The 9,239-nt window shown below is 39.8% G+C and overlaps 1 non-coding gene across 1 annotated transcript; it reads left to right on the top strand.

Moving 5' to 3' along the window:
• The first annotated feature begins 5,245 nt into the window (after window positions 1-5,245).
• LOC131094905 (U6 spliceosomal RNA) lies at window positions 5,246-5,355 on the top strand. The gene has a single exon (XR_009115815.1). It is a non-coding gene; the product is annotated as a U6 spliceosomal RNA (small nuclear RNA).
• Window positions 5,356-9,239: the final 3,884 nt, after the last annotated feature.

The following is a 9,239-nucleotide window of genomic DNA, read 5'->3' as shown; positions in this document are numbered from 1 at the left end:
AAGGAATTTATTTCTCCAACAAAAATATCAACATTGTCCATTAAAAAATTGCAAAAACTATGAAGGGTACTTTAATCATAACTCAAAAGCAATAAATTTCCATTATTGAGAACTAAAAGGGCATTAGATGCTTATTGGACCTTTCAGGTGAGACACAGAATGGGAACATAACGGAGAAATGGGATGTCTGCAGTATTTTTCCACTGTGCTCATCCACTACAAGGCTGTGTGCAGTCTGGAAGTAACATCTGTGTTGTTACTTAGGCTGTCTTAAAACCCAGATGCTAAGACCATTTGATTTCCTCAATGTACTAGGCATAATAGAGACATAATCAGTCCCTGCTCTGTGCCCAGCTTCATCAAAATTGAGCACTATGTATCTGTGCAATTTTTTGCAAAATACCTTTCTTTTGTATTATTATAACCTGGAAAGCTGATATCTAAGAATGGACAATCACATGCAGCTATAATTAAACAAGATTATGAATACTAAATAAATTACTAAGACTTTAAAAAAAAATTATGGACAATGTTGTTCATAAAACCGAAAAGAAAAAGGAACTTTTCATCTAGTGTGGGAATAAATCAGAAAAAATTCTTTAAAAAGAGATCCCACAATCTACATGATATTACCATCAATAGATAACTTTCTGTTATTACTATTCACTATCTCATATGTCCCTTATTTCTCCCAGCAGAGAACCAGAAAACCTAATCTCTGAACTGGACTGACCTGGCATGCTGCACTTGATGAAGCCTGTCTTCCTGAAGAAGGGCAGCTAGGAAAGTTTTGGGAGCAGGGCTGAGGGATGTCACCTTGCTGGGGCTGCCTTTGCTCTACAGAACATTCAGTAAACCAGGTAACCTTTGGAACAAGAGGAGCCCTGACACGTTTGGGGGCCTTGTGCAGGATGAAGATGTAATCAGCCATTAAACATTTATAACTAGTATTAATAAGCCATTAAAAGGATAGGAAACCCTACATTGCTGTTCTACTCCTTTACACCTATTATCCTGTGAAATCTCAGTGGATTTGGGTTGGGATTATGTGCTTGTTCACTTTACATTTATCACAGGCATGTGACAGGTAATCCTAATACCAATAGCAATCTGGCCCACAGAGCCCCCACACTGCATTACTTGGAGCTGCTTTTTGGAAGCAGTTCAGCCTGTAGGCCCATGGCCAAGATGAACACTTGGTCAGTGGGTTTTCCAAAAAGGCAATGTCTATCAAAGTAGGTTTAGCACTGCCTTGCCCAGAGTGACGCATCACACACAAAGTCCTTGCACAGAATGAGAGATGCTTGGCTCTTAAGCACAGAACAGGTTACATAATCAAAATCATCCTTTGCATACTTGTAGTCTAATGAAAGTTTGGAGTTAAAGGAGTCTAGAAATTAAATCCTCTATTTAATTGGTAATTTAACCAAGCTTTGGTATTCTTCTGAGAATTTAATGTTATAATACATTTGATATCAATAAATATTAAATGTCTGCCTGAATATCACTTGCCACATTCTGACCAAATCTCCACAATGGATTCCCTGCACTATTTGGTAGCAAGAAGGGACATGGATGAACTGACAGCCTTAAAGTGTTTGTTGTTACCATAGAAGTTTCTGGACAGTCATTTACAGTGCCACTACAATTATTTCATAATGCTAACACAGCTATGAATTTGATATGAAATTGCATTTAAATTAAAATAATTCTCTTTCAGTTCAGCTCTCATCTAAGAAGTACCTGAGCCTCTTGATTCAATCACCTCACTATGTCAGATTGCCTAGAGCTCATGATCAAACTGCTCTAATTCCCTTTTTTAAAGGTCATGTAAACATGTGTGCTTTGTGAATTAGATGAAAATTCAATTCCCTATACACAAAGCTTCCTAGTTAAGTTCCTTACCTATCCCTCAACTACAAGCTAGCATCTGACAGCAGAATATTGACTTTTGAACTGTGGTCAAAGACATGATTAAACAAAGAAATCACTGCCCCCTGCAATGTAGAGAACACAGACAAAGGGAAGTGAAGCTACATTTTTTCGAAATGGCCCTAAATTTGTAGATCAACTAACTCACTTTTTAACATGGCTATTCCATGATTTTATTTGGGGATTTTTATCCTGTGTTTTTAAAGGGGTGATATCTGCTGAAGAACAATATGTAGATATCTAGGGACCCATGGATGTGTTTTATTAAAGATGTTACTGTAATTAAGAACTGCTTGAGTGTCCTTTCTAACAGCGTGTGCTAAAACAAAAAAAAAAAAGGAAAAAATGAATGCCAGTTTTAAGCCATCTCCATCAAAGAGTGAATGAAACACACCAAAGAGTTCACCATTTGAATAATAATAACAGAGCAAGTGTTTCTGATTCTGGCATTTCAGTTCACCTATGAATAATAGTTTCATTGCTGATTTTCATAATTCTGAAAATAAGGTTATTACATTTATGGTCTTGTTAGATCTTTTCTTATAAGTAGTGACTAATAATCTGTGTACAGTTATTCTGACCCTTATCAACTTAGTTCACCCCATAGGTCTGTGCAGAACAGGACCTTATCTCTGACTGGGATTGATGATGGAAAAAAAAATCAGCAGAGTGTCAGCCTTTCCCAGACATCTACTTGTAGTATCCTGAAAATATCTAGTCTGAAATAAACCTGAACTCACTGTTTAGAACTTTTCTGCTGTGCCAGACCTGAAATCTGAGGATGGTAAGACCCAGAAGGTCACCAGGTTTGTATAACAGTTTTTGCAGCCAATGAAATCTCAACTTCTGTGTTTGCCTCTAGGTTTCCAACCTCTAGGTTGCAGATTTTCAAAGACCAGGAGAACAAAAACATCTTTCAAGAATGTGAAAATCTGAGATGAAAACACACACACAAACAAACAAACTAACTACAAAGCAACAAGTCATCCACATCTGCTGTCATGCCTGGTAAACCACAAGATACAAGAAAAGCTGTGGGATTGTCTAGGGCAGACAGTTATTCAGGGTGCTTTGATGCTTACCACAGGCAGTGCTTTTTCCAGGTGCATCACTCTACAGACAAACCCTGCTGTGGGAAGATCCACCATTCTTGTTAGGCCTCAAGACTTCTCAAACTGCATGAAGTTACAGCACTGTTAGAAAGGTAAAGAGAAGTTTCTTGGTACAGTGTGTTTTGCTGAGTGCCATGACAGGTTGTAACGATGAGGAAAAGGTAGACAGCAAAACATTTCTAGGAGGCTGATAAAGAACCAGAATACATGTAAATTCATAATTCTTATCAATAAACCACTCCCTGCAGAGTCTCCTGGTATGCTTACCAAAGATAAGGCATACAGCTACCTCATGGGTAGCTGTGAGATGAACCAGCACTCCCACCCTTAGGTCAGAACAAGAGCTGAGTTTTAGCCACTCATCTGCCTTGAGGTCCCACTGTGGTCTTGATACCTACATTTCTTCCTTTCAGAAATAAATAAATGGCAATATTGGCCAGCAGATTTCTTAAAAAATTAAGGATAAAGGGAATTAAACCTAACAATTAGTGCATCTAAATAGTTCATATCTTCTGCTAAAATCAAATATTACAAACTTTGTTCTTACCTGAAAAGTTTAAAAAAACTGGTCAAGAAGGTCTCTGGACCACTAGAGTAAATTTTCTTTACCAAGTCTTGGGAAAGAAAGGATAGTCCAAGGAATTGCTGACTTGCCAAAGCAATCGCAGCATTTAAAGAAAATGGCTCAGGAAATGATATATCAGTTATTCTAATTCTAATCTAAGGAAAAAAAAAATTAGAAACTTGGACAAAGTCAGCACTCTATCAACAGGGAATTATGAGCTAAAAATAAAGCTATATTGTTCAATGTAGTTTCGGAGAAAGTAGTTCTTGTCAAATTATCTTATTTAGATTTTTCTTTTATAAGATTATAGGGCTGGTTGACAAAGGTAGCTGTGTTGTTACAGTCTAATCAAATTTCACTGCGGCATTTGACATACTACACATGACATTGTGTTTTAAAATCCTGCATTATATGTAATTAATAGAGCACAGATTAAATGATTTAAAAGCCACTTGACTGATAGCACTCAAAATGTATGCACTAATGGAAAGGCATTAATTATCTGGGCCATTACTGATAAGACACTGCAAGGCTCTTGGTCCTAAGCCATTTTAACCTTTATTTGAAAATAATCTGAATTCTGGGCACAGTTTGAAGGGGACAAAACATTGATGGTAGGAAAAGCAGTCAGGAGTCAGCTGCAGAGCATGCTGAATCTCCTGGATAGGTGGCCTGAATTCAGCGCAAGTTTGAACACACTGAAGTGCTGTGAACGGGGAGCAAAAGCCTGTTGTGGAGTGGAGCTGCCAGCTCCTGCCCCCAGGGAAAAGAATCTGTGCATCTTTGGAAAAATGAAAAACTCATCCAAAATGGATGCAGAGGAGAAACCCAATCTTTGACATTAGGCAAAGTTTTAACAGGGAGCCAAGGTGGTGCCAGAGTAAGCCCTGGAGAAGTGAGTGAAGAGGAATAGAGCTGAGGAGGTTGTATCCTATAGGATATCCTATAGGTATTTTTATCCTATAGAGGATTGAGGGGCTAGAGCAGCTGTGGGGAGAGGAAGTTAGAGAGGGGGCAGTGAGATGGGGAGCTGGGCACTCCTGACACATGGCTCCTGGTGTGGGCCCACTCCTTTGCATAACCTCAAGCCCATTTCCCATCCTGCAAGAGTCTGACCACGGCTATTCACATCCAGCACCCTTCCCATAGCCACACTCAGGCTCTCACCTTGCAGCAGCTGGAAGAGACTAGAGGGCTGGCAGCCACCACTGCGCCATCAGCTTTCCCCCGTCTAAGGACCCCCTAGGGAAAACCAATAATATAGGTCCTGTGGCTAGAGATTAAATGGTACTAGTGGTCATTTCTGGCTTCAGAATCCATGAATCACCCCTTCACGCCTGGGTGGGCTTTTCTCCTTGGTTAAAGGTCTACCAGGAAAAAAAATAGAGCTGATTTCTAATCTCTTAGCACAACTCAAATGGCCTTGTAGGTCAGATCAGTCAGGTTAACTTTGTGTTCCTTTGCCTGTTCAAATGGTATTTGGTGTTTCCCAGAGAAAAAGGACTGGAATCAGTAAAATGACATAGGAACATGTTGCAAATGTGCATGCAACAAGTCCTTTTTTTATAGCTATTTACAATGGCCAGTATCTCTGTGGTTCAGCTCTCCACAGCATTGAACATAATGATAGTATTGAATATTTCACTTTGGTAGTACATACACAAAAAAATTGGAACAATATAGAGAAGATTAGCATGGCTCCTTGGCATGGATGACACGCAGATTCACGAAGAGTGACAAAGTTTTTTTGAGCCAACAGTATGCCCAGCAGGACTAGGAAAGTGATTGTCCCTCTGTACTGGGCAGTGGTGAGGGCACACCTTGAGTCCTGTGTTCAATTTTGGGCCACTCACTACAAGAAGAACATTGAGATATTGGAACAAGACCAGGAAGGGCAACAGAGCTGGGGAAGGGTCCGGAGCACAAGTCTGATGAGGAGCAGTTGAGGGAGCTGGGGGTGTTTAGCCTGGAGAACAGGAGGCTCAAAGGACACCTTATCTCTCTCTACAACTCCCTGAAAGGAGACTGGAGCCAGGTGGGAGTTGGTCTTTTCTCCAAGCAGCCTCTGACAGGACAAGAGGACGCGGCCTCAAGCTGCACCAGGGAAGGTTCAGGCTGGACATCATGAGGAACATCTTCACTGGCAGGGCTTGCCGGAGGTGGTGGCGGTGTCACCATCCCTGGAAGTGTTCAAGGAAAGGCTTGATCTGGCACTTAGTGCTGTGGTGTAATTGACGAGGTGGTGACCAGTCAAAGGTGGGACTTGATGATCTTGGAGGTCTTTTCCAACCTTAATGATTCTATGATTTTATGATCTACTTAGTTTATGACTCTGTATATCAGGAAGAATTCCTGGTTGGTATATTCTTTTTAAACATTAAAGTATTTCTCAAACAGATAATATTGAAAAAACCCACCCCAAAAGCCTTTACTGGAGTTTCATTTAGTGCACAGAACAATTAGTTAATTGCTCCATGCTAAAGCAAATCCTCAGCACTTTAGTTTTCAAAATCTGAACTTCTACATAATTTTATTAATAACCAGTAGCTTTATGATGGGCCAAATTAAGCCAAAATCCTTTGTGCAAGGGGGCATAATGTTTGAATTTAAAAAATCCATGAGAGACTTGAATTTGTTGGTTAGAACCCAATACTAATTAAAATTAGAGAAAATCCAACAGACCTTTGATAATCACATCAAAAGCTCGCATTCATTTGATGTGGATAGTCTATATTTCATTGTTACTCTCTTAAAAGATTATTTATGTACAAAGAGTTAGAAAAGAATATTAATATTTAAAAAGTGGAGCTATATGGGCAAACACTGATTCAGCATATGATTTAATTTAATAAATGTTTGCTTTATTCTGCTCAAAACCATGACTTGTGACATTATTTTTTGCATAAAGAGTGATCTACAAAGATTCTTAGTAAAATATATTTTGAGTGGAACAAGAAGTTTAGCTTGTTTACTGGGGACTGGATTCAGCAGCATTTGCTTAACAAGCTGGGCATTAAGGAACCACATCAGTCACATTTTCTTTCCAAATTTGCCACTGGTTTACTGAGCAAAGTTCCTCAGAGGAAAAAATCTGATTTCATAAAAGATCACACACACCAGCCCTAACAGTCTAAGATGCTGTACTGAAAGTTGTCTGAAAATTCGGCATATTTTATGCAACTGAGAGCAAAGTACTTTCCTCACAGCTGAGTACATGGAAGGCACAGCAGCATTATAAAAGGGAAATATTACCAAAGATGTCTAGACATGGAGAAAGTATGACTTCAGTTAGAACACTCTGGTGTTTACTTTTACTTTCTAGAGAGAGAAATACAGTATTTCATGATTTCAGTATGCAAGGCAGCAAGGTTTCTGAGCAGTTCAGCAAAAATCCTCAGTTGACTTCAGGCTGGGAAAAATAAAAAAGAAAGGATCTGAATAAAAATCATCTCTGAGAGAGGGAAACAGATAGGAAAGGAATAATAGGAAGCAGAGTGCAGCTACTTTTCATTCCATCACACAGTGTTTATTGCATTTTAAAGGTATCCACATTAAAAAAACCCAACTCAACAAAACTAACCCCAAACCACTCCAATATTATAAAGTTCCAATTATTTAGGAAGCATTTAAATGGCAGCTGGCTGTGTGCTGCAGACTCAGAGAACACATCAGAGAAACTTTGTCTCAACATTCTTATTCCTCTACTCTGCTCTCATGAGACCCCATCTACATTACCTCCAGATCTGGGGCCCCACAAAGGAAGGACATGGACCCAGGGAGCAAGTCCAGAGGAGGTCAGAAAGGCAATCACAGGGCTGGAGCATGTCCTATGATGGCAGGCTGTGAGATTTGTGGTTGCTGGGCCTGGAGAAGAGAGGGCTCTAGGGAGACCTTGCAGCAGATTTGCAGCACCTACAGGAGAGCTGGAGAGGGACTTTTGACAAGGACGTGTAGTGACAAGGGGGAATGGATGGCTTTGAACTTAAAGAGTGTAGGTTTAGATTGGACATAAGGAAGAAATCTCTGCAAGGGTGGTGAGACATTGGAACAGGTTACCCAGAGAAGCTATCAGTGTCCCATCCCTGGAAGTGTTTAAGCCCCAGGATGGGGCTCTGAGCAACCTGGCCTAGTGAAATATGTCCCTGCCCATGGTCACAGGATTGGAACTAAATGATCCCTGAAGTCTCTTCCAACACAAACCATTCTGTGATTCTATTATATATAGTTAACAATGGAATTTTGACATAATCTTGGGTTCAGGGTCCCAGTTTTTCTTTCTTACATATTTGAATCTCTTACTATATTCAGTTATTTTATTTATTTTTAATGGTACTCTTTAAATATTATCCCACATATCTGAAATAGTATATTATCTTTGCTCTACTTCTTTGAAGTCTGATGATAGCATTGAGAGATGTGTATTGAAAGACTCATTGACGTCTTGTTTTTGCATAAAAAATTATCTCTAAAGATTCTTAGTTTAATTAAGTGATACATTTAGTTTGCTGGCTGATCATTTATTATTTGTAACAGCTCAGTTCAACGTATGGCTCCCATCAGTTCTGCTTGGGGCTATGTATGTTGAGCCCACACACAAAAGGAGTATCCCAGGAGTATGCTGTGAGTTAGGTAGTAAGAAATGCAACACTGCTGACTGACCATCCTTGCAAAATATGATGTATGCAACCAAGCAACACAAAGCTCTGTGTATTTTCTACATTATAAATTCTTGTCAGCCCAAGCTAACCCAGCTGCAAGAACCAGCCCAGCTTCAGGTATCTCTGAGCTTAACTTTGAAGAATGAATTCCCTCGAGTTGCTGCAGAATTGTTCCTGGTGCCTGAAGTGCTCAGTTATCTCTACAGCACACACTTACCCACAGTAAACATACCCACAGTGTCAACGGCTGCAGCAGAACCTGTCTTGGCTTTACTTGGGCAACCATTGTTTTGGTTTTAATCCCACAGTGTTTTTGTTTTGATCACACACCTTGAACTTCTGCAACGATAGGGGAAGAGGTCTGTGAAACATTGTTTACAACACAACTCCATTCAATACATCATCCTGACTGAGTCCTAGGCTCAGGCCTTGCTATGAGTGAGGTAAGAGCACTGGTGGGGGAAAAAATTATTGAAAGTATACAGGTAATTACAGCCTGAATCATTGCTTACACAAAGGGCTGGTGGAGGCAGGAATGCAGGCTAATGTTCTTTTAACGTGCTATCTTCAAATATAGTGCCTTGGAGGGTTATGTGTGTCCATATAAATAAAGCAAAAGCCAGAAATGCCAAAGTATAAATGGACAACACTGAACTCCTTAAGATGACAAAAGGCAGGCAGTATAGTTTGTTTTCATGATGTGTGATTCCCAGGAGCCTCAGCAGATTTCAGCAGGGGAAACCTACCAGAGAAGTCCTCTTGGCTGCAGATTACAAGATCTTTAAGGAGCTCTCTAGAAGTAGAGAATGGTTATTAAAAAGAGATTACTTCCAGGCTGTGACAAACTTGTCGGCACAAGCTAAAAGTGACTTTTCAGATGTTTACAACTAGTTTGATAAGATTTTTAGAAGGACATCATTAAGCACCTCTTCAGCACTGAGGGTAAGCTTTTCTCAACCTGCAGGTTCTTCA

Source organism: Melospiza georgiana, chromosome 1 (assembly GCF_028018845.1).
Source record: "Melospiza georgiana isolate bMelGeo1 chromosome 1, bMelGeo1.pri, whole genome shotgun sequence".
Lineage (NCBI taxonomy): Eukaryota > Metazoa > Chordata > Aves > Passeriformes > Passerellidae > Melospiza > Melospiza georgiana.
Note: the sequence above shows the minus strand (reverse complement) of the source record. Positions and strands in the feature narration are given on the sequence as shown.